At 36.4% G+C, this 27,653-nt stretch overlaps 1 long non-coding RNA gene across 9 annotated transcripts in view; it reads left to right on the top strand.

Annotated features, from left to right (window-relative positions):
* LOC105240483 overlaps positions 1 to 27,653 on the top strand; it is a 318,511-nt gene that overhangs the window by 210,421 nt on the left and 80,437 nt on the right. For 8 of the 9 annotated variants that reach the window (XR_004624143.1, XR_004624145.1, XR_004624139.1 and 5 more), the window contains 3 exons: positions 932 to 987; positions 9,073 to 9,117; positions 26,495 to 26,613. This is a non-coding gene — a long non-coding RNA (uncharacterized LOC105240483). The remainder of the gene's footprint in view (positions 1 to 931; positions 988 to 9,072; positions 9,118 to 26,494; positions 26,614 to 27,653) is intronic. The other variant, XR_004624144.1, reaches the window with a different exon arrangement.

Raw genomic sequence — 27,653 nt, forward strand, 5'->3', positions numbered from 1 at the left:
AACTTCCACTCAGAATTCTCTGTCAGGATCCTTCTGAAGCTAGTCCCTGAAAGACCTTGCAGGAAATCTCACCCTTGCTTAACTGCTTCTCCTTTCAATGCCCTACGTCTTGACTCCCTTATAATGTTCTCCTGGGAATTCTTCCTTCATGCATCACTTGTGCCTCTTGTTAGAATCCATTTCTGTGAAACCCTACTTAAGACTTGGAATGGTATATATATTATGTGTCTTCATAATTATGTTGAAGGAAATATGTTTGGCTAGATTTTAACTTACCATGCTATGTAAAAAGGATCAAACTTTAGAATGTTGTGCTTTAGCTTTCAACCATTTCAACCAGGATTTTGTCATGTTTAATATACTATTCTTTACCAGATTAAGACAATACCGCTACTTCATTTCCGTTAGTAAGGTATGATTTTTATATCATTATTACATCATTTCTCCTCTTTGAGTGATGGACTTGAAATCATTCTATCACTTCATAGTACTTAAACATCTTCAGAGCCCAGAGAACATTGTAAGATACACTTAGGGTTAAGACAAAACTCTGATCATGTAACAGAGCAGAGCTTACTGGCCACACGTGGTGAAATTTACTGACATACTCTCCTTACTGTAGTGATCTCATCAACTGTGCCCATTGGTGATGATGACACATGAAAGTAAAGGGAAAAAACCCACCTCTTTCTTCTGGTGATGGCTTTTGGTTTAAACTTTAAAGTGTTCTTAGCAAGCTCTACCCTTTTTGTCAACATATATTTGCACACTGTTCCCTTTTGGTATACAATTCTGACTTTGACTTTCTCCTTGTTCAATTTAACAAGTTAAGGGAAGTTTTACTGATAATTACATGTTTGGTTAGAAAATGCAATGCTTTAGCAATTTATAAATGTGGAATTTGTTTTATTTCTTTGTTACATCCTTTTAGGCCACATGAGGAAAAGCCAACTGGAGGCAAATTATCCAAACTAAACTACTGAAATGGTAAGGATCTTTTTCTTCATCTTCTAAGGTAGTAGGATTCATGTAGTCAGGTGAACTGAAAACAGCACCATAGGTATCCTTTGTATGTGTAGCAGCCTGTGAAGGAATACGGAATTCCCTCTTTTGGAAATGTCCCTTGTCATGAGGTAGAGATCTTTGAAATATATTTTGTTGGTCAAGGAAAGAGGGAGCAGTGGAGAACTCATGTATGTTCTAGTTACTGAAGTAGAATACTTTTAATTCACTTGCTCCTTACCTTTTTATCAGCTATTCTCTTTTTTCCCCTTTACATTATTCCTTGAGGTAATTTTTACTTACGTGTCGTGAGTAAAAACCAAAAGTTACAAGCAGTCTTTAGGTGTCATCAATTTTATAGGGATGCAAGTGAAACCCATTTATACATCTATCCATTCTCTGTGCTTCTGAGAGACTCATAGCTAGATAATAAATGATATATCTGATCATAGTAAACATTTAGAAAATAATGTGTCACTATCTATTGAATTTTAACATATACACATATCTTCTGACCTAGCCTATTCATTTTTAGGAATCTATTGTACACAAATAAAGGTGACAATACATAAAACACATATACAGCAGGGTTTGTTTTATCCTTGTTTATACTTGTAAAAACCTGGAATTAATCTGAATGTCTAAACATAGGTGAATGGCTATGTAAGTTAAGATACAATTATAATAAAGAATATTTTACAGTCATTAATATAAAGGAGTTAAAGTAATACTCCTGACATGATATGTAAATGTAAAACAGTTCTTGATTTATAAAAGGGCAGTTGTAGAAAAAAGCGTCTTGTATGGGCCAATTTCTTTTAAAAGAAAAAGAACTCTCAATATTGGTATGAACATAGAGTCATACCTCAAAGAATGCACACTAAAATTTTAACATTTAACTCAGGGGCAGCATAGCTGGGGAAAGGATGTGAGCTAATAACATTTTAATGCCTCTGTATTATTTAGCATGATACAGCAAGTACACATTTCTTTTGTAATTTTGAAAATGACAAAGTATATAAAGTTTTTTGACAAAAAATTGAGGAGAAAAAAATAAATAATATATCTGCCTCTATTATGTAGGAGGTTCTTTTATTATAATTAAAATTATTTTCTTTTAGTTTAAAGATTTCTATTTTTTCTAGGGATTTCTACGTTTAGCTTTTGATGCCAGATTTCTTTGGGGTATAAATGTACAAAGACCCATTTCAGACCTTATTTATATGCAGTACTCACAGATGTAATATGCGGTAGAGGAAGGTAGAACTAGCTACGCAAAGGTAGCCAAGTACCTTCTGCTGCACCTGTCAGTAGGCAGAGGTTGCTCCTCTCCTCTGTGAATCCACCTCCAAAGAAACAAAGAGTGTGGATGTCCAAGTGGTTATTTCATAGGCATCACTAATGATCACCAACACCTCTGGGTCCCTGCTTTTTCTGGACATGCAAGAAGACTACAATTTTCCTAAGCTTTTAAAGTAAGGCATGAGATAAGACTTACTCTGGACAGTGACACGTGAGCCAAAGTAGTGTGCATTTTTCCAAGTGAACAATAATAAACGTTCTGTTGGTGTTTATTATCACAGCATAAACTGTTGTACCTGAGACCAGTTACAGTGCAAACATCAGTTGTTTGTATAATACCTTGATCTTATGTACCAGCGTTGTCAGAATTTTTGTAGGCAGAAGACACAAAATTTTACTATTATCTGTGAGATGCAGGAAAGTTTTACTTCTATAAAATTTAAACTTTTACCCAGTGGACTTTGCTGTAAGGTCGATTGAAGTTCATATCTTACTTGGTAGTACTGTACAAACTACTACAACTCTCTGGGCCATGGTTTCTGTTAGTAAAATGAAAATACACATATGTTCTATCACATGGTTCTTTGAATTAAATGAAATAATGTGTGCAACCCAGTGTTCTATACATAGTGTGTGTTCAAAGACTGCTAGCTGCCTACTTGGTAGATCCTTGTGAAAATATCCTAAGTGGACTTGAAGTAGGGGAGAGAGAGCATTAAGATAAAAGGAAGGAATCTGTTATTGGCGATAGGAACTCCCACTCCCCCAAATTTGATTAGCTTTGCTCTTTGAGATCCTGGAATAATGTTGATGAAGAGTTTGTATCCTTTGGACTCTTAGGTGTTTGAGTTTATTACGTTTATTCCACAATGGGAGAAAAACTAAAGATTTGTCTCACTTAACTCTAATCTATACGAATTGACTGAGTCCTGTTTGATTTTCTATTTTATTTTACATTTATTTAAATATATTATAATCCTCTTCAAGTTGAGCCCCTTTTTCATCATTTTCTACCTCACAGATGTTAAGTTCCAAGGTAAACAAAGTATCATTGCCCTATCTTCCAACTCTCTACTTCTATTCCAAGACAGAAACTACCAAGGGAGATCTGAAAAAATAGTAGGGGAAATGACACATGCACTCACTCTGGTGTGAAAGTCCCACACAGGAAATTTTGTAGGTAGAAACACATGCCAGAAAAATGCTGGTAGTTATGCTTTCTATAAATTGGAGTAGTTCATGTATATCATTCATTCACATTTAAGACAATGGAACAATGAAATAGAAGAACTGCCACATCAATAAATTGAGGTGCTTATTTGTATAAATCCATTTAAGTCATTGAGAGTTGGGATGGATGTGTTCAGTAATTTAACTTCTAGTTACACATTTGGGAAAGGTATTTTGCTATGACACATTTAGACAGATTGGGGCAATTCAAACTTACAAAGTTGTGATATGGTGGTTGATAAACAGTCCACTTTGAATGATTACTCCAGGACAATCAAAGTGTTTCCATTCTCTCTTACTAGAGATTGGTTTAGGAATGGCCAATTATGGCCATTGATATATGACAGAGAGTCTAGGAAGCACTCTGGCAAAGGTTCCCCCACTCTCTCTGGCTTAAAGAGACTCAAGAAAGAGATAATATCTTTTCCCTCTGAATGCTGTCATGTTTGCACATGATGCATGGAGTTATTGCAGGCACTTTGTGACCCTGAGGGTATCATTTTGAGGACAAGTTTGACAAACTGAGATCTTTCATGACATGATTAAACCTCTGATTATACTGATCCTGGAATTGTATTGTTAGAAACTTCTTGTTATGTAAGATGATACATTTTTTATTGTTTAAGACATTTGAGTGGAATTTTTTGTTATTTGTGATCTAGGACATTTAAATTAACACATAGTTAGATTAGAAAATTTAATTTGGGATAGAATTCATAATAATTCAAGAATTAAATGAATATGTGCTTTACGAAAGAGAGCTCATGACAAACACACATTGCAATCTCTGCCCTCAGGTTTTGCAACTGAATAGTAATTAGACAAAATTGCACTACAACACAATGTTAGTATACAGTTACATGATGGTCTGGTGTCACAAAATGGTGCCCAAATCAGTGTTTCAAGGTTGGAAAAGGTTTTCCGTAGGATAAAACTTCCAGTCTGGGATCAAAATGATTAAGGGATGTTGTCTAGGCATATGGAGGGACAACAGTCAAGACTATTTTTTCATGACAAATGAGAAGAAGATATTGGCTGCTGTGACCAGGAAGCCCAGTGGTAGTTTCAGGCCCAGCTACCTCCAGAGGCTCAAATCATGTCATCAAAATAACCTCAATACTACAGTCAACTGGAGGGATGGAGTTGCCGTTTAAAAAGGTGGGTTAGGGGTATAAGTTTCAGAGGCATGATCTGAACATATTCATTTTGAGATACCAGTTATTTTTTCAGATGGGGCCCTCGATGGAATATTTAGATATATAAATCTAGAGTTCAGGGAAATTAAATGAATGTGTGCTTTACGAAAGAGAGCTCATAGAGGTTATAGAGAGGCTATAGAGACAAATTTGTGAGTCATTGGTATATGAATAGATAATATTTAAAGCCATGAAGCTGGACAAGATTGCTGTAGGTGTGAGAATAGATAGAAAAGAGAAGAGGTCCAAAGAATGGATTTTTGGGATTCCAATTTGCCAGGGTTGGGGAGATAAGAGAAAACCAGTAAAGAATATGATAATGAGCAGTCACAGATGTTGGATAAAAATCGGGAAAACCAGGTCTTGGAAGCAGGGATATGTAAATATGAGAAGCAGAGAGCCTAAGAGAGAAGCATTCCACAGACCCTCTTCCCCCGCAAGCTTGTGTCTATGCCCCAAATTCAGCCTTCTCTCCAGTGTCTGTGAACGGAACATATTCCTACAAAAGGCCATTCTTCCGTTTTTGCATCTTCCAGCCTGTCTGATGTGGAAAAGAATAGTTTGAGCTGAAGGTAGAGGTTTGGCTTTATTTACCAGATAAAATTGAGGAGAGAAATGAGCAAAACAGAAGAAAAATAAGCAAGTACTTACTGCTTTTATTTTCTTTTTCCTTAAGTCTTCTAGCCCAAGTTCTAAGCGGGTAGCTGAGCAATGAAAATCCCCGAAAGATAGTAAGTTACATTCAGACCATAACCCTCCCACTTCACCTTCCTTATCCAAAGGTATTTCTACCATCAAATAGTTTTGATCTGTTTACAGATATTAATATTCCTGTAAAGTTCCATAATCGGAACATCTGAAATAAAAGTGATTTTCCACTTTCCTGCTTAATGCAGCTCTGTAACCAAATTCAATATATAGAAGGATGTAAGATATAATAAGTGAACAAGAGTCACTTAGTAATCAGGAGAGCTAAATCCTAAACTCAGTTGGGTCATTAACAACGTTTCAAATATGGGAGCAAGTAAGCCTTGATTTCCAACAGTCTGACTCTAGAACCTATACTCCTAACAGTGCCTGAACTGCCTTTTGGACTCCGGTGAGGATGACACATGTGAAAGTAATTTGACAACTTTAAGAGCACTCCTGTGGGTACTATTACCCTTTTTTCTTATTTCAGAGATCATCCAGGATGATATCCAGGATGACATCTGGATACTGCTTATACTCCATTAAAGGCTCCTTTCTAAAGAGTGTGTATGTGTGTGTGTGTGTGTGTGTGTGTGTGTGTGTGTGTGTGCGCCTGCGTATATATGTAAAATACTGGTTGCTTTGGATTGATTTGTTGAGCCTATTTAGAAAATGTTTCTCTTTTCTAAACACCCATTGGCCTTATTGTCACTAGATGGCAGAAACAGATCCTACTTCTGTGGGAAAATGAGAGTTCGTTTTGCATTCGGGAAGGGCACAGAAAAGCTTCCCACAGACAATGTTTACAGGCTTTCTTTATTTTGACATTTCTTCTGAATACATTAATGTTTTTGGAAATTCCCTGTTAGGTCCCCTGCAGGGGTATGCTGCAAAGTGATCTTGGCTTACACAGAAAAAGAATGGCTTGCATTATGCACTTTGCATTTCAGTTTACAATTTTAGAATCTAAAACTACTTTATTTAAGGCAGGGGGGAGAGTGTGAAGAGGGTGGAGTTAAATAGTAAGAAAAATCAGGATATTGTATCCCATTATGAAAGCACTGCCACCATAATATTTTCTCTGAGCCACAGATGCCTTCATTAGAATTCATTCTCTTTATGGTAAGGGGAATTGACAGTCAGGATGTCAAATATAAATATATTTAAAAATTCTCCATGTGAATTTTTGTACTGGAGAGAGAATGTTTTATTTTTAACTTTTTTCCCAAATTAGTTATTGCTTCAAAGTGCTATTAGTTCCTTATAAAATTAAATAATTGGGGTGGTATTTATTTTAAAAGCCAAGCTGATGATTTAGAAGCTAAGAACAATGTTTTCTTGGTATCCAAACAATCATTGATCCTTAATTGCTTTGTACACATGCCAATTATGACCTTCCTTAAAAATGCCCAAGGCAAAATGTTTTAATTCAGAGAAAACATTATTCTGTGTTCAGGCTGAAATTATATATATATATTTGTGTCTTTGTTTTTCAGGCTGTAAATATAAAGATTATGCTGTGTACATATATTCCCCTGTATCTTTGAAAACACTTTAAAAATGATCTTATATTTTAGAAATTATTTTTATTCCTCTTACAAAAAAATTTTAGCTTCTTTAGGATTATATCTGGCCCATGGAAAGGACAGTTTTAACCTTTTATTTACTTCCTTAAAATGCAACTTTAAAATATATATTTTATTATAGTTGTGACTATGGGAATTCCAAAGCCATAGGAAGAAATGCTTGGTGAATTCATTTGCATACCAATACCCAGAATGCTTTTCCAGCTCACTGCTATTTAATCGAAGTCAGCTGGTATCAGAGCCCTGGGAAAAAACTGAACCATTTTGACATGCTTCTCTGTGCATGCACTGAGTTCTTTTTCTGCACCAGGAACACAATGAAAACTCAAAATTTCATCTCTGCTATGAAGTTTTTATAAATACTAGAATATTTTAAAATCTGTGTTTCTTTACAACTTCCTTTTAACCCTTCCTATAAACGTTACTCTAATTATTATTGTGATGAAATTCTAATGGATAAGTGGGTCTTGAACTACTGATTACTTGGAATATAAGTTAACTTGGGTAGCTGGTGACTCTGAACACAAGTGGCAGAATTAGAAGAACATATACTTCCATTTAAAAAAAAAATGAAATTAGAGAGTGTTGTGTAGTTGGGGAGATCTATAGGTTTAGTGGCTGAAAGTTGATGGTCACGGATCATGCAAGCTAAGAATTCGGCAGATCTATTTTAAATTATTATGAAATGGTTCTGATCAGAGGTAAGGGCTAGTGAAGTAGAAAGTGCGAGTTTTCTAGAGTGTGTCAAAACGATGTCAACCAAGGCTATTTAATGGTATTAGGGATTCTTGTTAATATGTTATGGTGTAGTGATAGCATTGTGGATGTGGCTTTTTAAGAGGGTCATTCATTAGAGTTGTATATAAAAGTTTTACAGATTAAATGATATGATATCCAGGATTTTCTTTAAAATAACATGGGAGTGGGAGAAAAGAGTGGGGTAGAGATGAAATAAGATTGCCACGTGTTGGTAACTTTTGAATCTGGGCAATGGATACATTAGGGTTCATTATACTTATTCTGTCTACTCTTGAATCAGCTGAAAGTGTTCTACAATAAAAAGTTTTGAAGGTGAGAAATCAAAAAATAAGTCATAAGTTATAAGTCATAAGCATTTGAGTTAATCTGCATTTCCTTTTCTAAAAAAATGTTGTGATTTATGTTCTTAAGTACTTTATCATATACATCTGTATGAAAGAAAGTTACTTCCTCAATTAATAAATAAGAAAAGGGAAGCCATGCATATTTCTCCTGAGTTAATGTCCTCCTTCTACCTGCTTCACAGCTTAGTCTATCTCTCCTTGATCTGTAATCATGTTCTCTCTTCTAGACCCTATTCAGTAATATTAAGAGTCTCTTTCATCTTATAAAAATTGTCTTGGATCTCACATCCTCTTCTTACTACTCTCTTTTCTTTCTCTGCTTTCATAAGATTCTTTAAAGGATCGTCTTAAATTTTCTCTATTCCTTTCTTACTCTACCATTCTTTTAAAAAATAGTGAAAAAATGTATCGTGGATTCAAATAAGCAAATGACAATAAAATAAATACCCATATATCAATTAACTATGAATAAACAGAATATTATCAGTAACTTGAAATTTCTAATGTGTCTCCTTTATCTCCCTTTGTGCTATTTTGTATATAATGCAATAAGGTAGACACTATACTGAAACTTTTGCTTGTCTTTTCTATTTTTTTCTTTATTGATTTACCACTGTGTATGTATTACTAAACACTATCGCTCAGTTTTGCCTGCTTGTTAACATTTGATACTTTGAATTATAATATAGTGTTTTTCTGTGTTATGCTTCTTTCACTCAACTATGTTTTAGGGATTCATCTATGTTGATAAAACTAATTAAGTTCATTTATTTTTACAAATGTATACATTTTCTTATAGCACGATCTATATATTTCATTGTTGGCAAACATTTTTCCAGGTTTTGCCCTTAGAATATAGTACTGTGAATATGCATATTCTAGCCTATACGCAAATGGTGACATGTATACGAATTCCTCCAGGGCATATTTAGGTCAAAACATGGCTATCTTTGTCTTTTCTAGGTACAGGCAAATTGTTTCCAAGATATGAACCACAACCAGTAACACGTAAGTTTTCTCATAGTTTCAAATTATTGTATATTGTGTGTGCATCTAGTGTTAGCAATACTTGATGTTGTCAAAATGGAATACTTTCGTTAATGTGGTGTGCTGTCATATGAAGAAGTAACTTAATGAATTGTAAATTCTTTGATTACTGAGAAGGTTGAACATATATTCCTATGTTTTGTTGGACAGTCAAGTTTCCTACAGTGTGAATTGTCTCTTCAAGATGTTTGACAATTTCTATTTAATTTCTTAACCTTATTACACATAATGGTAGGAGTACTAGTCATTCTCCAAGCCATTCAATTTTGGTTGCTTCTGCCATATGTCCATAAATTTGCTCTTGTTGAGGTCTTTACTAATGTCCGTGTTAATAAATCCAGTAGACAATTTTCGGTCTTCATTTTACTTGATTTTTAAATTTTTCCATTGCATTTAACAACTCCTTTTTTCCTTGGCGTCATATTCTCCTGATTTTTCTCTACTCTGGCTTTTCTTTTCAGTCTCTGCTTCTTTTCTGTTCCTCCTGCTCCTCCTTCTTTTCTTCCCCCCCTTCTCCCCCTTTTTTACCAATCTCTAATGACTCTTGTTATTTAGGCTCTATCCTGAACTCTCTTCTCTTTTCACTATCTACTGTTTTCCTAGAACTTTATATGAGTGGCTCCTTTTGCCTAAATTCTACAATACATTTTCTTTCTTCTGCTCTATAAACCAATCCCCAGTCCTCCCCTCTCTGTTTCACTTTTTCCTCCACCATTACCCAGTTCTCACTGCTTTTAACACTCATTTAACACTACAGGTTTCATATTCAATGGAAATTACCCTGGGAGATCTTCCCCAACTTCTGAGTCCAAATGATACAAACTTTTATCACCCTGTGCTTTTCTTATGTATGTAGTTATTTGTGTATTTGATTCTTGACTATATGCCCCAGTAGACTCAAACATTCATGTGTTGACTCTGTACTTGTTTGTTCACACCTGCATCCCCTGCGCTCAGTATTGTTCCTGATATATAGTGGGGTCTTAGTAAATATTCTTGAATAAAAGAATAAACAGACTTAGGCCAATGACTTTGGATAACTGAAAGATGATATTCAACCACAAAGGGAATTTAAGAGGGAATAGGGTTTATCAGAGAAGGTGAAGGTTTAGTTTTGGACATGTGATGTTCCAAATGCTTTTTGAGTGAGATAGTCATGAAGAAGGGCAACAGAATGCTTTGACACATGGATATGAAACTGAAGAGAGCAGTATGGCTTGGGATTATTGATCTGTAAGTTATCAATACATGGAGGATAAATGAGATAAGGAGAAAAAAAATGGCCCAGGAGCACGTGTAGTCTGAAAAAGAAAACTATAGACAGATGCACCCTAGGGGTTGATCTGGTCTAATTCAGCAACTTTACTGTCCTCTTTGGCAGATTTTCTCAGCTCAACGTATTGGGCCTGAGAGGCACTGAGTTATAGAAATAAAATATTTAATTTTGTACTCTATCATGGGCAGAGCATTGTCTGTACAATAGGAAGGCATATGTCTATGTGTGCTTATTATTTTTTAAACCATTATGCTTCTTAAAGTCCTCAGATAGCCTTCTAAAAGACTCAGAATAAAACTCAGAATCTTTATATATCATGCCCTTTATGGTTGTCTGCCTCCTCCCGATACATCTTTGTCTTCTCTTTTTCTGCTTTCTCATATGCTCTGACCCCACAGGCCACCTCAGTGTCCTCTGGAGATGCCAAGTGCCCCTCTGCCTCAAGTGCTTCCCCTGATGAAGACGAGCTCCACTGATGTATTTGCTATTGGCATAGCTTGTTTCCTTCTTTCTTCATGTTTCTGGTCAAATATCACCTTAACTGAATGGCTTTATTTAACTCTCTATCTGAAATAGCAAACTGTCCCCTTTATTCTGCTTTAGTTTTCTTTTTTTCCTCCTATTTATTTAACTTACATCTCTTCCCTGCCTCCTCTTCAATAGAATAAGGTTAATGAGAGCATGAGTCCTTGGTGTTGGCTCATTCTTATAACTCAATGCTTATACCAGTGCTTAGCACTTAAAAGCCATCCACAATGCTTGTGAAATGAATAAGGGTGTCAAAAAAGACAGCAGAAGATGCAGAAAAGTTATGGTGTGGTGGTTAAGTTCAAGGATTCTGGTCTGCCTGCCTGTGTGTAAACTCTTATCACCCACTTATTGGGCAAATTACTTATCTTTCCATACCTCATTTACCTTATATTTCAATTGAAGATCATAATTCCACTTACTTCTTAGTGTTACCATGAGGAGTAAAAAAGATATTACACAGAAACCCTAGTTCCATGTGCTTGTTCCAGTGTGCAGTACATAGTAAGTCCTCAATAAGCACTTAACCCTTATTATTAACAGCCCAAATCAATGCAACTTATGGATTTCACCATTTATTTGGGAAATATTTATTGAGTACCACTACATGCTAGACATTTTGCTGGAGATTGGGATTTACAATGATTAATAGGATACATATATACCTTAAAAACTATTTCATGAGACCAGAAATTAAAGATATATTTATCATGTAAATAATTTTGAATCAACCTGCAATTTATTATCAAGTGTCCAACACTCAAATACTCTTTTGAAGAATAGCATTTATTCCTTTTTACTTTATACATCTGTAAGTACCAATTCAAATATCCATCAGGGCTCAGCAAATTGATATTTACTGAAACTCTAACTCTGGGAAAATTCTCCCTTCAGCTCATATGCTATTGATCCTCAGCTCAATGAAGAGAAACATAAAAATCTTCTAATAATTATACTCCCACTCCAAAATCTGTGGCTTACAAGCATAGGAAATAGTCAATGATAGATTCAAGATACTGCCCCTTTATCATTTATCTTACTTTAAATGTTATTCGTTTTGCATTTTTTTTTCTTGTGAGTTGAGGAAGCAATGAGTAAATGTGGCTTATGGCTTAAAATAACATGCATAAAGGTATTCAAAAACCATTCTTGCTCCTTCAGTCCCTACTGCTCACCCCAAGCACCTGCTTAGGTGAGCACCACTCAACACTTCTTCGAGACCACATCTTCTTCTTTTTTTTTTTTTTAAGATTTTATTTATTTATTTGACAGAGATAGAGACAGCCAGCGAGAGAGGGGAACACAAGCAGGGGGAGTGGGAGAGGAAGAAGCAGGCTCATAGCGGAGGAGCCTGATGTGGGGCTCGATCCCATAACGCCGGGATCACGCCCTGAGCCGAAGGCAGACGCTTAACCGCTGTGCCACCCAGGCGCCCCGAGACCACATCTTCTTAAGAAATTCATTTTCTCTTTCTTTCTTTCTTTCTTTCTTTCTTTCTTTCTTTCTTTCTTTCTTTCTTTCCTTCTCTTTCTCTTTCTTTTTATTTTTTTTTGGTGTTCTCTCAAAAACTCCTTTAAAGCTCCTGTGATATGTTGCCTAGATCCTTGCATATCACCTTGTGATCTGTGTTGTTGGCTGCTGAATGATATTTCTCTGTTTTTAAAAAGCAGCATATTGTTTAATTGAAATTCCTCAACATTAAAAAAATAATTTTTAAGAAGCAAGATAAAGGCCTATCTATAAACCAGGTCTGATGTGTTTTCCAGGAAATTAACAAACATCTAGCTTTATGAGTAACTGTTATAATTTGGGCAGCATTTAAGGAGTTTCCTCTTCTTATCCCATTCCTCCAATCAAAACTATTCCCACCCATTGCTAGCCAGAATGTAAAATACACATTCGAGTATAATTTTTTTGGATCCTGAAAGTTCTTAGTCCTTTCAGAGACCTGTGCTCAAGTAAAAGTAATAATGAAGGAATATAAGTTCTATATTTTATTACTCTATCACTCTAGGAGCTTCAGAAATATGGTCTGTGTGCCTGGGGAGGTGGGGGATAGTGTCTTGGTGTGTGGAGAGGGGACATCATAAGAGACACTACAGAAGGGACTTATGAGAAAAGGCATCTATTTTATTTTTTTTTCCTAGAGCCTTCCATGAGAAAGTAGATTTAAATCTGTGAACTAGAATGCAGTTATAGTTCTAAAATTTAAGAATAAAAGGAGTATGTTTTAATTAATTGGGTTTTCATTGCCACTTGCACTTCTTAATGGGAGGACAGAATATTTGATAAAAATAATTTAGTCTTATTAAGTTATTTCTTTGACATTAGAAACCCTTAATTTCAAAAAAAATATTTCCTATTAAGTTTGTGAGTCACTTACCAACCTTCCACCAAATATGTTATTAGTGCTATGGATATTTAGTGTGTTGCCAGTATGTGATTATTCTCAATCAGCTGCTCTAAATAGTGTCATACATTTGCAATAGTTTTAGCCCAAGATATACTTCTACTTTCTTTGTTATTTTATTTTTGCACCAATAGGCTTCAACTTGCCCCCAAAGATTTTGTGAGCTAAGCCTCCTGATTGTTTTTAATGAGAAAAGCTTATTGCCATTAGCAAACTAGGTATAATGCTCATGACTAAAAGAATTATGAAACTCCTAGGGATGAGCTGGGGGTTTTAATACTCTGCTTAAATCAAACAGAGAAATTAGGTTCAATGCTGAGAGAAGAGAATGCTTTTTACCAGGGCACATCTATGAGGTGGCTGTGATAAACCAGGCTCCATGCCAGATTAAAAAGGCAGGCTTCTTCTAGTCAAATAAGTTTATAACCTTGTGCTGAAACAAAAACATAACTGATCCTTTAACAAGCAATGTTTCAAGCTCTCTGAAAGAAACCATGGACGACACCAGAGAGAACTTTCAGCTGTATCTTGAATGTTGTTCAAGCATTTGGGAAAAAAACAAGGACATTTTAGGAAGAGGGAAGCATGTGCCCAGTAGTAGCCAGGAGTGGTACACTAAAATGTGTAGGCAAGATCAGAAAGATGGAGAAGAATGCTGAGAAATAGAATAAGAGAGGCAGGGGGCTTTTAAAAGTGTGGTTGAGTATGGACTTCATCTTGTAGATTATAGAAACTACTACAGTTTTAGAAAGATCATTCGGAGTGCATTTTGAAAGATAGATTGAAGTCAGAATGGTATTCCTCTAATCAAGGCAAGAAATCAAGATGAGGGGCACCTGGGTAGCACAGTTGTTAAGCGTCTGCCTTCGGCTCAGGGCGTGATCCCAGCATTGTGAGATCGAGCCCCACATCAGGCTCCTCTGCTAGGAGCCTGCTTCTTCCTCTCCCACTCCCCCTGCTTGTGTTCCCTCTCTCGCTGGCTGTCTCTCTCTGTCAAATAAATAAATAAAATCTTAAAAAAAAAGAAAAAAAAAGAAATCAAGAGGAAAGTGATTACGTTAGTGCCTGTCAGAACTGAGAAGACAGGAGGAATTTCCGAGTTGCTTTGGGTGACTGACAGGTTAGAGAATGAAAGGAGAGTTTCTTGCTTGACAACTAGGTCAAGGGTAGCATATTTCGATAGAGCATATGGAGGGAGAAAACATGTAAGAGTGAAAGAGAATTTGTAGCTTGAGCACCTTTAACCTGAGGTTAACAGGATTTATGGGTAAAAATACATAGTAGGAAGTTAATAACAGTGATTAGTAGCTCTATAAAGAGATCTTGTCAAGAGATACAGAGTATTTGAAGTTGTCAGGAATAGGAATGAGATAACACAGAGAGTGAGTAAAGTGAAACTGCAAATGGACAAAGAAAGAGACAGTGAGGAACATGGAAACTTAAGAGCCTTGCAGATAAGGCCAATGTCCAAAAGGGACAAACAGTGTTGTCGGAAGTGAGTAGAGAACCAACATAATGTTGCATTATCCTAGCTAAGGGAGACAGAACTTTCAAAGGTATGGGAATGGTCAGTACTGCCAAAGGTATCTTTGGGATCAAGGGAAATGAAGGCTTAAAATCAACCCTTGACTTTGGTAATTATGAGATGATTATTGATCTTAACAAAAGCAATTTATTTTGGATATTAATCCCTTGTCAGATAAATGAATTGCAAATATCTTCTCCCATTCAGTAGGTTCTCTTTTCATTTTGTTCATGGTTTCCTTTGCTGTGCAAAAGCTTTTTATTTTGGTGTATTCCCAATAGTTTATTTTTGTTTTTGTTTCCCTTGCCTGAGGAGACATATCTAGAAAAATGTTGCTAAGGCCAATGTCCAAAAGACTACTGCCTGTGTTTTCTTTTAGAAGTTTTATGGTTTCAGATCTCACATTTAGGTATTTAATCCATTTTGAATTTACTTTTGTACATATGGTATGAGATAGTGGTCCAGTTTCATTCTTTTGCATGTAGCTGTCCGGTTTTCCCTGTACTATCTACTGAAGACACTGTTTTTTTTTTTCTCCATCGCATATTCTTATCTTCTTTGTCAATGATTAATTGATCACATAAGGATGGGTTTATTTCTGGAGTCTCTATTCTGGTCTGTTGTTCTATGTTTCTGTTTTTGTGCCAGCACTATACTGTTTTGATTATTACAGCTTTGTAGTATATCTTGAGATCTGGGATTGTGTGAACAAGAGTCAAATGTAGTGGTTAAGAAGGGTGTGGGAATTGTGGAAATTGAACATATGCATTGCATATGACTCCTTACGAAGCTTGAGTCTAAAAGAAACAAGAAATTAATAAATTTGTGACATAGAGAGTAGGCAAGGAAAAAAGGTTTTCTTAATTTATTTTTCATCTTTTCTTTTTCCAATAAAAGATGACTAAATGAATTCAGCTGAGAGGAAAAACATTAAAGAAATAAACTGTATGTAATAAGATATTTAATGTCTCTAGAAGCAGAAGGGTATCTCTCAGAATAAAGGTGATCTTGATATTAAATACTTTATGAAAAACTCTATTTCTTTTCTATTATGATGTTGATCAGTAAAAACTTGATTGTTGAGGAGAAATATTGATCTAGATAAGAGGCAAAGGTCTATTCTTGAATAGGAATAAGGGTCATTTCTTTCCTGGAAGCAGCATGGGATGAGATTATGATGTTTGAGGAGTGAATCATTTTTTGAAAAAAGGTAAGGGGCAGGAAGTTGAGAAAATCAATTCTAGATGATCTCGGTTTTCTCTACAAAACAGGAGGCAAATATATAGTAAGGGTACATAGGTAAATGTTTAATATTGGTTTCAAAGGAATAATGAAGTTTTGGGACACATACTGTGGAAATGAAAAAGAGTACTAATAAAAGGCATTAAAAATTAATTTAATTTAAAAAAATTAAAAATTACCCACCTAAAGGGTATTGTTCACATCAGAAGCCATATATTTGTAAAAGTCCCAAATATCATGACCTTTATTTTTCCCTAGTACTGTTTAGTCCGTAGAAATAAAGAGAGTGGATGACTGTGCTTATCCAGGGCTGTGTACAGGGCAGAATAGAGGACTTGAGATGCTTCCAACAGAAGGACGATTGTTGGCTGGATAAGGAAGCAGGTACGACCTGAAGAAAACCCACACAGAGACCTGGAGGACCAGGAAGAGTGATGTCTGATACTTATGGAAGTGTAAGTGCACTCAGAGAAAAGAAGGAAAAGAGCCAGCACTTCTTGCAAATATACTGGGAACTACATACATCCAGAATGATTCCAAGTGCTGATGAATTGAAAGAAGTCCCAGGAAATACAAATGACCCTGAGGAAAAAAAATTTTACAAAACAAATCAGGATGATTTTTCAATTCGTTATGTGTAAAGTGGTATTTTTAGGGCAAAGACAATAATACAAATACAGAGTAGAGAAATAGATAAAGATGAGTGGAATAGATTTGGGAAATATCTCAACAAAGGTCTTTGGGGTGGAGGAAACAATCTGGATTATTTTCTTTTAGGCAGTTTCAGAAATTTGAGGATTTAGAGACATTTTCGAAAAGTTAGTTGAATGTGTAAGGCAAGAAATGGAAGTGAATTTCCTAACTGTAAGAAAGTAAAAAAAAAAAAAAATCTATGAAATTTTCTCCCATCTCTACCCATAGTACAAACAATAGGCTGTTGGGAGCAATGTGCAAGAAATTGTTTGTTGCGTAGATATATTTATTTCAGGCAGAACATCAGGAGTCTGTATCATGTTCTCAGTTATAATTTACATAGTGACTTTGTATTTTTTTTCTCACGGGTTCTAAAAATAATGTTTTTCTAGGAATGGATGGCTATATAAAAAACAATCATTAGCTAGTTCTCTGATGTCAGATTTATAATCATACAATACATTGAATAAGATAATAATAAATGACTCATGAATGGATCAAATGATGGATCTCATACTTGACGTTCACGTAGTCTTACCGTACGCCACCGAGCCAGACTTTCAGATGGGCCCTTACCTTTTCATTGCTCTCTGTGGGCCATAGCTCTCGTCAAGCAGTGTCCCTGGACAGCTGGCTCTGCCATGAACCATCTGGAGTTCTTACTCCCTGGTGATGCCCATTACAGAAAAGTTTGAAGTCCTCAACTTTACCTTTAGGGAATCTATATATCATTTAATGAGACATTCAGCAGCACATTTGCAAGATGATGTTGACCAAAAAAAAAATGTTTGGAAGAATTCTAACAGTTTTATTTTAAGAGAAATTATAACCATATAAAACTATTGGTATCTGGAGAGGTCTACCTTCCTAAGGAGCAAACAACAAACACAAACTGAGCAATTACTATGTGCCAAGTACTGTGCTAAGTGCTTTGAATGAATTATTTCACTATGCCCACCAAATAATTATTTATAATTTAAAATTAGAAATCTGAGTTTTTATGGGTTGAGTAACTTCCCCAGTAAATGAAAAGCGGACTATGAATTCAGAACAGTTTGTGTACATGTGCTCATTCAACTTTTTGTTTATTGAGGACCTGCTGAGTTTAAGGTATTGTTTTAGGTACAAGGAATAAGAGGATATGTAAAACATACATTTCCACTCAAGCAGTTCATACTTTCGTAGGCCACGTAAATATGCAGACCACCTTCTAGAATATACCATGGCAAGTTCTAAAATAGAACTCTGAAAACAGTTCTTTGGGGGTAGATAGGAGAACATTTTTTCCTAAGGAACAAGAGAAAGATTTCACAGAGGAGGTGAATTTTGAACTGGGCTATGAAGTATGATTGGATTCTAGTACAGAAACTTGGGGTACACTGGAATGTTTCAGCTTGGGCATTTTGTTCTCTACAACTTGAGAAAAGTGACAAGGTCTTATTTTAAAACATTCTGCTGCCTTATGCTTTTGGAGGGTGGGAGTGGGTGGGTGGTAAACAGTAAAAAAAAACAGAGGAAAGGAGGGAAGATCAAAGAGGAAAAGAAAAGAGAATGGAGCCAGATATCAAGAAAGGAGAGGGAAATTCAGAAGTAGGTATATGTAAAATAGAGAGAAAAGAAGGATTAATAATGATTTCAGAAGTGATTGAGAAAAGGAAAGACAGAAGCCAAGAGGAGAGAGGGAATCAGGGGACTGTTGAAATAAAACACAGGGAGGCATGATGAAGGAAACAGAGCAGAGATTTGGGTAAGAAGACAAAAGCAACTTTAAAAGATACTATTGCATGGTTATTTTATTTTATTTATTATTATTTTAAAAGATTTTATTTATTTATTTGAAAGAGGGAGAGACAGAGCATGAGGATGGGGTTGGGGGGGCAGGGAAGGGCCAAGCCTGGGGGAGATGAAGACTCCCATCTGAGCAGGGAGCCTCACACCGGGGCTCCATCCCAGGACCCCTGGATCATGACCTGAGCCAAAGGCAGATGCATAACTGACTGAGCCTCCCAGGTGCCCCTATTGCATGGTTATTTTAGGTTCTTATTATAAAAATATAATAACATGATAATTTTCATGGAAAATTTTCTCAGAAAAAAATGAAAATGCTTGTTCAGAGTAGCTAAAATCAAGAACACCCAGAACATGCTTTTGCCTTCCAAGTCCATAACAATGACATCTCCAAATACAGGAGATAAAAGTTAAAGAGAATCTTAAGTGGCAAGTATCTTATTTTCTTGCTATGTGTCTGAACCATAATTTGAAAACAAAAAGCAGTGATGCTGATTTTGGATCTCCTTTTCTAAAAATAAATTTGTAACTTTTCATGGAGAAGAAATGGCTTTGGTTTAGTATTTTTAAAATTGTTCATATGTGACTTTCATATATGATTTTTCACCATATGAGTTTTTATTAAATCCTGATCTTCTAACTGTTTTACAAATTGGTGGATTGATGTGCTTTCAGAAAACAGAAGACATCCTCAAGGAAGTGGTGGTAATACAAGGCTTTGGTGCTTTGTGAAAACTCCATTTCTGTTTCTATAGAAATGTTTGTGTTTCAATTCCACTCCCACCCACTGTTTTTTTGTTGTTGTTGGTGCTGTTCTGATGTCTTTAAGGGGATGTGTGTGTGTGTGTGTTTATGGTTTACATTGTTGTTGTTGTTATTGTTCTAATAGAAAGACTTTGGGGTGTGGTAGACTTTTCTGACTCTATCGCTATAAACTCTTGCAACACATAACAAACAACCGATCAGAGAAATGGCAAACATTGTCTGTATTCTCTGTGCACTTGGCAGGGATTTTTCATATTGTACGTTATTGGCTCTGCTGTGTGATAGCACAACAGAGCCTTTGTAATGCTCTCGGCAGAGCTATTTATATGCTGCGACTCTACTAAGTATCCTTCCCTCTGCTGGTGTTCTTCCACAGACTCAAAGAGAGAGTGATTCGCCCAAATAAAAGAAGTATAGATTGACATTGCTTAGAGCACAGGAGGCTGCAAAGGCAAAATAAGTCTTTATATAGCTCACATTAAGTATTATTATATTCAATTGAATGGCAAAATGAAAGTTAGCCCAAAATGAAGTAAAAAGAGATTTCTTTGTGGCAGCCCAGGATAATTAGAATCTGGTTGGCATGCACCTGTGTTTGATGCTCCAAATATGTTGTGTCAAAGGGCTCTGGACCCCAGGGTCATCTGGCTGTTAGCGATTTCCTTCAACAACTGTGAGCATCAAAACTTAAAGAGATGAATGCCAAAAGGCCCCCTGTCACCTGTGGTCACTTTTTGAAATGGATTACTGAAAATTTAAATGACTTGGGTATACACAGTACCCAATAAGTACAGTAAATGTAAAATCCAACAACAACAAGAAAAGGGGAACGAATGTAATTTTATCTTCATTTTATCACATCCAAACTCATCACTAACAATCTGAAGCTGATAGTTCCATTACGTGGGAAGATGCAGTTATAATTTTCCTTAATATCATATTTAGGTCGACACTGGATCATATATATTTGAGGCTTTATTTCCTTCTCAAAATTAACCTGAACCGTTTATATTTTTCTGAACTCATTTAAAATTTGTCAGTGCCATTATGCTTGTACTTTTATAAGGACACTGGGCTGAGGTGACATTCTAGCATTGGCTGAACATGGGATGTGTTCTCTGTTATCAAATTCAACCAACAAGGGCTTGCCTGCAATCTGACATTTGTATTCATATTAAAAGGTCTGATATTTGGATTCACTCATATTCAGTCATGACATGTTCAGCAGCATGACTTTAAAAATAGCATAAAATGCATAAAAATAATAAGGGAAAGAGATACTAGCAGAATGTGATGCACCAGTTAATGTCACACTAACCCGAGGATATAGGAAATGTCAGTTCTCCGTGGTTAAGGCAGACCACAGATGTGTGTGCGGTCCCAGGAAAAAATGATTATGTAAAAGACTGATGATCTTTTATTTGCTATTTGTTCACTTCTTGGTTAACTGTGTAAAAGTTCAGGGAGACACAGAAAGAGTAACTTTCTGGTCCTTACTAGCACAGTCAGGTGAATCCTGGAGGAAAAAACAAAACAAAAAAGAGCTTGCAGTTTTTAAAAATAAAGCCGTGTCACGTGCTTGCTTAATGAGTGCCATCATTTTGATGGGAAGAGGGCAGGTACTCTGTTCTCCTGCCAGTATAATCCTATATATGCCTTGCTTGGGGGTTTTTAAAATATCTCCAACAGCTATATATCCAGTTGTTATCTGACTTGTTTCCTCTGTGTCGGATATGAGCACAAAATATTTACTTAGATTTATTATTTAGAAAATAGTTAAATAGATTGTATTCTATGAAAACTTGCTGAGCTAGCAAAAAATGAAGACGTGAAATGGTTTGTATTCCAACTTTCGATTTTAATGGATATGACAAAATGCTTATTGTAACAAAATTATGTTGCGTAAGAGGAAGTTGACTGACTTGAAATACAGAGGATTTAGCTAGGTATAGCACAACTATTCTTGGGGCGCCTGGGTGGCTCAGTGGATTAAGCATCAACTTTCAGCTCAGGTCACGATCTCAGGGCCCTCAGATAGAGCCCCCAACATGGGGCTCATGTTGGGCTCCCTGCTCAGTGGGGAATCTGCTTCGCCCTATCCCTCTGCCCGCCCCCCCCCGCCCACTGTGTGCACTCTCTCTTAAATAAATAAATAAATAAATAAATAAATCTTTTTTTAAAAAAACAACTTTTCTTTAAATTAGTTCCTAAAAAAAAATTAAGTTCGTAATTTGATTCCTCAAGAGGCTATAGAATTTTCTCCCTGAAAAATAATTATGCTAGATCTCAAAAGTATGGTATGGCCTTTGAAAATGCCAAATAGAGTATATAGAGCTTAGTTATCCTCAAATGACTTCTCCGAGTAGAAATTCAGGCAGAGAATGTCCAAAACAGTTTCTCCCAATAGTATATCTTGTGAAATAGCAGGCTATTTAAATATTTGGAAAAAATGGATTCTCCTGTCTAATATGTGTGGGACACCTTGGGTGTTTTTAACCCTCTCTCAAAAAAATTTTTTTTAAAGATTTTATTTATTTACTTGTGAGAGAGCGCAAGAGAGCATGCAAGTGAGAGAGCACAAGCAGGGGGAGCAGCAGAGGGAGAAGGACAAGCAGACTCCCTGCTGAGCAGGCAGCCCTGATGTGGGACTCGATCTCAGGACCCTGAGATCATGACCTGAGTTGAAGGCAGCCACTGTGTAAAAGCGGTACCCCAACCCTTTCCCATATTTCAAAATCATATTAACATATCAAACCCTTTGTGAAGGGCTGCAATTAAGAAAACTGTTCACCTTTGCTTGACACAGCATTTTAAAATGTCTTTGACCATGAAATCACTTTATTACACAGTACCTGGGGAAACTAGCATTTCAGATAACACAATTTAGGCATATCGATTGACAGTGGAGTAACTAAAAGTAACTACATTTTAAAAATAAACTGACATACAAGGTATTAAGTAATGTAAAATATTATCTTGTTTGACATTCACTGTAAAGCCGCTTGGCAGACATTATCTTCATTTAAAGATGAGAAAACTCAGATTCAGACAAGTTGATTTTCCTGCTCTGGTAACAGAAACCATAGGAATGACTGGGTCAGAATTCAAACCCAGGTCTATGTGATTTCAAAGCTCAGGATTAGCCCTCTGCGCTGTTATCTCGTAAAAAGTGTTTTGCTCTACAGTTAAGCCCATCACCTAATTTCTGTTACTCTCCATGGATCAGAAATAAAACAAATGACTCTTTCTAAAAGTAGAAAGTAATCAGTGATCACATTTATTATCGAGTGGTTATCGCAATCATGCTTTTTTTACTTTTTAAGACACACAAACAAGCACTTAAATGACAAGAAGAACTTGAATTTGTTAGGAGCCCAGAGGAATAGAGCAGAAACTAAGGAATTTAAGTGCCTCTGGCAGGATGAGATCAATAGGTTCCTTACTTCCTCTTCTCTTGGCTTAGATCCCAGGGACCATTGTTCTATCACCCCTGTGCACCTTTCCCATTGCTTAACTCTCTCTACTTCCTTAGCGGCTTAGCAAATCACCTTTTTTTTTCAATAATTCTCCACCCTCTCCATGAACCCGTACAAGGTGACTGGTCTGAAGTCACATGCTCTCCCCCTGTCCTCGACCACTAGTTCCTATTTTCTTTCCTCCACTCAGACTTCTTACCCAGCTCCGTATCATCACACTCTGCTGACAGCCTTGCAAACAAAAGTATAGGTAAGAATCAGAAAAGAACTTGCACACGCTCCCACATGTCAGTGCACTTGCATGTGTGTCTGTGTTCTGCCTTCTCTTGGTTATCATGGAACTGATATTATTTATCCATATTCCCATCCATATTTCAACCTCTTTCCTTTACAGCAAAGTTCCTAAAAAATCTTATGTGCTTATTATCAAGAATTTTCCTCCCAAGCTCTCTTGAATCTGTTCTAATCAGGCTTTTAGGTCCTGTCAATCCCCTGAAACAGCTGTTGTCACAGGCACTAGTGACCTCCATGCTGCATGCTGGAGTGACTGCTTTACAACTTACTTTTTAGCAGCATTTGTGACATAACTGATCATCCTCTCCTTCTTGAAACGGTTTCTTCAGTATGTTTCAAGACAGGATCCTCTTGGTGGTCCTACTGAGTGGCTGCTCCTTTTTGTCTCCTTGGCTGATTCTGGAGAGGCATCAGCTCCCTGAATCTCTTCTCATTTTTGTCAACTTTCACTGCCTGGGTGAGCTCATCTAGACTTCTAGCTTTAAATACCATGTATTTGTTGATGACTGTCATACGAATACATCCTTCCCAGAGCACTCTCTCATAAGTCTTCATGCTGAGATCAAATAGGCACTTCAAATTAATAATATATAGAATTGTTGAATCAAAATGTTGTACAACTGCAACTAATATAACATTGTATGTTAATTATACTTCAATAAAAATTATTAAAACATAAACAAGTTAAAATATAAAGTAAAAAATACTAAAGTGATACAGATAGATAAGGTTTTTTATTTATTTAAAAAAATTGAAAACACAAAGTATCAAAACAGAAATTCTGAATGTCTCTTCTATACTCTCCTCCAGTCTTTTTCATCTCAGTAAACAGCAACTCCATCTTTCCATATTTTGTTGTTGATTCAGAACAAATACTTCATCATGTAGAACAGCAGCTCAATGACTCAAGGCATTGTGTGCCTACAGACACTTCTGTATTTAATAGATAACCTTTCAGTTCTGTAAATTCATCTATTTCTGGGTAATGTATATGGTAAGAATGTGAGACTTATAGACATCAGTTCTTTACCTACTTCCTTAATTATGAAGCAAATTCCTTGATGATGATGAATGAGACATCTGGTAAGTAATCAGATGATTTTCTGGCAGAAACATGGTAGATAGGGAAAATCCAAATCCAGAAAAAGTATTTTTTTTCCCCTTGTGAGCCAAATCTCTGCTTTCTTCATGATGGAAATAGTACAACAAACCATCAAGTGAATGATAGATTTTAGCCTTTTATGGTAAAATTTGAGGGTTTCAGATTCAACTGTCATGTTGGAATCTTGACACTTGGCAGGGGTAGAGGCCAGATCAATTTGGGCGAAAAGGAGTCCTTTTACTTGGGCTCCTAGATAACCTCTGTATTTGCCATGCTAGTCCTTTGTTGTGAGCACTGTTTATTATATTTTTATTTATGTGAAAGTATTGGCTTAAGGGAGTTACTGTGAAAAGAGGCTAAATGGCATTCACAGAGAGGAGTATCTTGTCTGCCTGATTATTGGGAACCTCTTCCATTGTGGAGGTGAGCATTCAAGAACGCAAACATTGAGACCACTTTGAGACTTTTTCAAGATATCTGCCCAGGTACCTTTGCCTAAACCAGTTAGTTATTAATCCTCAAGTATTTTGAATTTCTGAACATTTGACCAAACCTTAGCCACTGCCCATGTATTGCATAAAACTTTACATCAGACTATTTCTCCTTCCAGACAAAGAGGGCAGTGAGATGTGTCATACAAATTTCTACCTCCTAGATTTTCTTCCCTAACTTTCAGGGCTAGTTCTTAAGCTACATTCAGGTTGGAGTCAGCATATGGTAGCCCTGTAAGACAAACTCAGTTTTTCTTCTTTAGTTAACTAACATAGGGAGCTCCCCTAGAGTTCATAATTAGGGATTGAGAGATCACTAACAGCATGGCAGGAATTGTCATGTTCAGAGTGTTAGTCAAATTATCCTCCGACCTACCTGCACATTCTGGCCCTCCTAGGCTTTACATAGGCAAAATTTTCACTTGGCAGTTAATGGATATTGAGTATACTGGAGTTCATGGCTTTGAATAATACTAAACAGAGCTATTTCTCAAAAAGAGAATAGCTATTTTTAGAAGACACAGTTTTACTATAAAACCTATGAGGCATTGATATCATTCTCTTTTGTATGTAACAAGTTTTAGACAGGAACCCAATCCACCCGAGGTGTGGAAAGTACCAATGGACCCACCTGTTCATAAGGACCAAATGACAGAACCACTTGTTTTGAACCTGAAACATTTGAAGATCCTGTTCTTGTTCTGAATTTCACAAAAAGCTGGCAGTGTGTGGGGCATCCAGTAATTGGGATAGAAAAGCACATCTAAATGTGGCATATGCATGCAGTTCTGATATAACACTTTGAAAACACAAATTTCAATTGATGTATTGGGAGACAATTTGCGCATAATGTCTCTATAATTATGATTGTGAGAAAGACTAGGAGAATGCAGAAAACTGTACTCAGCTGAACCGAGCCACTTTGGCATACACAAAACATACCCAGCCACAATCACACAAGAAACTACACCCATCCATGTCTGGTGTTAACAGTGTTCTCTCTGGCTTCAGACAACCCTCCTTCCCCCATTTCACAATAATTCGTACTGAATACCTGCCACCATTCACTCATAGGGAAACCTCAGGTGTTTATTAAGGTGATGTACCATATTTATTATAGTATTTATGTATTTCTTAACCATTTGACGTATGTAAAATTCTGCTACTGTGATGTTGTTTTATTTTTTTCAATGTGTCAGCAATGAAGTGGTGACCCAGCTCTATTTTTCTCATAAGCCCAGTGATTTTATTGTATAATTTTGCATAGCATGGCAATTTTGAGGAATACATATGTCAGAGCAGAACTAACTGTACAACCCAATGTGGAAGAGCGATTCCCACAAACAGAAGATAAGTCAGATATTTGGAGGCCAAGAAATGGCAATTTTCCACAGAATATAGAATAATGAGTACTGAGAATTGAAGCAAGAAAGAGATTCCAGGGCCAATGTATTGAGTATTTACTATATTCTGGACCCCATGTGAGATATTTTATTTATTTATTTTTTATTTTATTTTATTTTTTAAAGATTTTATTTATTTATTTGACAGCGATAGAGACAGCCAGCGAGAGAGGATACACAAGCAGGGGGAGTGGGAGAGGAAGAAGCAGGCTCACAGCAGAGGAGCCCGATGTGGCTCGATCCCATAATGCCGGGATCACGCCCTGAGCCGAAGGCAGACGCTTAACCGCTGTGCCACCCAGGCGCCCCCCCATGTGAGATATTTTAAACCTCATTATTTCACAGGAGAAGGCTCATGGTAATGTCAGAATGATAGGACAAGCATCACATGGCATGGAAAGGATGAAGGGCAGCTGCCAAGGAGACAGTTTTCATTACAGACTATCAGACATACTCATAAAAAGGTACTGTCAATCATATGTTATCATATGTTATCAATGCCAAATGTGTGCCATGGATGCCTTAGAGTTGGAACATGAGAGAAAGCTTTCTGCAGATGTTGATTTTACTATTCCTTAAAGAAACAGTTTGAGTGTAGATAGAGAGGGGGAAGAGGTCTTTCTCAGAGGAAGGAAGAACAAGGACAAAGGGAGAGGGGAGAATGCATATTGAAGAACGCATATCAGAAAATGACTTCAAGAACAAGAAAATCCAGGGGCACCTGGGTGGCTCAGATGGTTAAACATCTGCCTTCGGCTCAGGTCATGATCTCCACGTCCTGGGATCGAGCCCCACGTCTGGCTCCTGGCTCAATGGGGAGCTGCTTCTTCCTCTCCCTCTTCCTCTCCGCCTACTCATGCTCTCTCTCTGTATCTCTCTGTCTCAAATGAAGAAATACAACCTTAAAAAAAGAAGAAGAAAATCCAAAGAAAAGTGTGAGAAAGCAAGAAATGAACCAAAGACATTCCATGAGAAAAATAATGGAGTGCTTAGCAATGTGTTTTCTGTGAATTAGTGGGCATGGAAGTCAAATCAGCTAAGTAGGCTGAGGGTGGTGAAGAACTAGAGGCAGTACGGTTCTGGCCATATAGTTTACAAACTTTGATGGAAAAAATCAAGGGTTCAGAATGTTTAAGCAGTTATTCAAGAGAGGTATGTGTATGCTTGAATACTGACTTGAAAAAGAGTATAAAAATCTTAAAACTGTATATATTTTTTACCTCAAGATAAACTATACTAATGGGTCAAGAGTATTTCTTTTACTAGATTGTCTCAACTATTTTGCATTCTCTTTTCTGTTTTTCCTTCATTAATAAACTTTTATTTACTTCCCTCATTGTCACATTTATAGACTAAAAAGTTTATTTTTTATCCCAAATCTATAACATTTCAATTCTACAATAAAATTATGAATATTCTTATAGTTTTCTAATTAAAAGGTAATAATGAATATTTCTTCTGTCTAAACCATCTTCATTTGGAAGTGTTTTATTTTTTAATTAAT

Source organism: Ailuropoda melanoleuca, chromosome 3 (genome assembly GCF_002007445.2).
Source record: "Ailuropoda melanoleuca isolate Jingjing chromosome 3, ASM200744v2, whole genome shotgun sequence".
NCBI classification, from domain to species: Eukaryota; Metazoa; Chordata; class Mammalia; order Carnivora; family Ursidae; genus Ailuropoda; species Ailuropoda melanoleuca.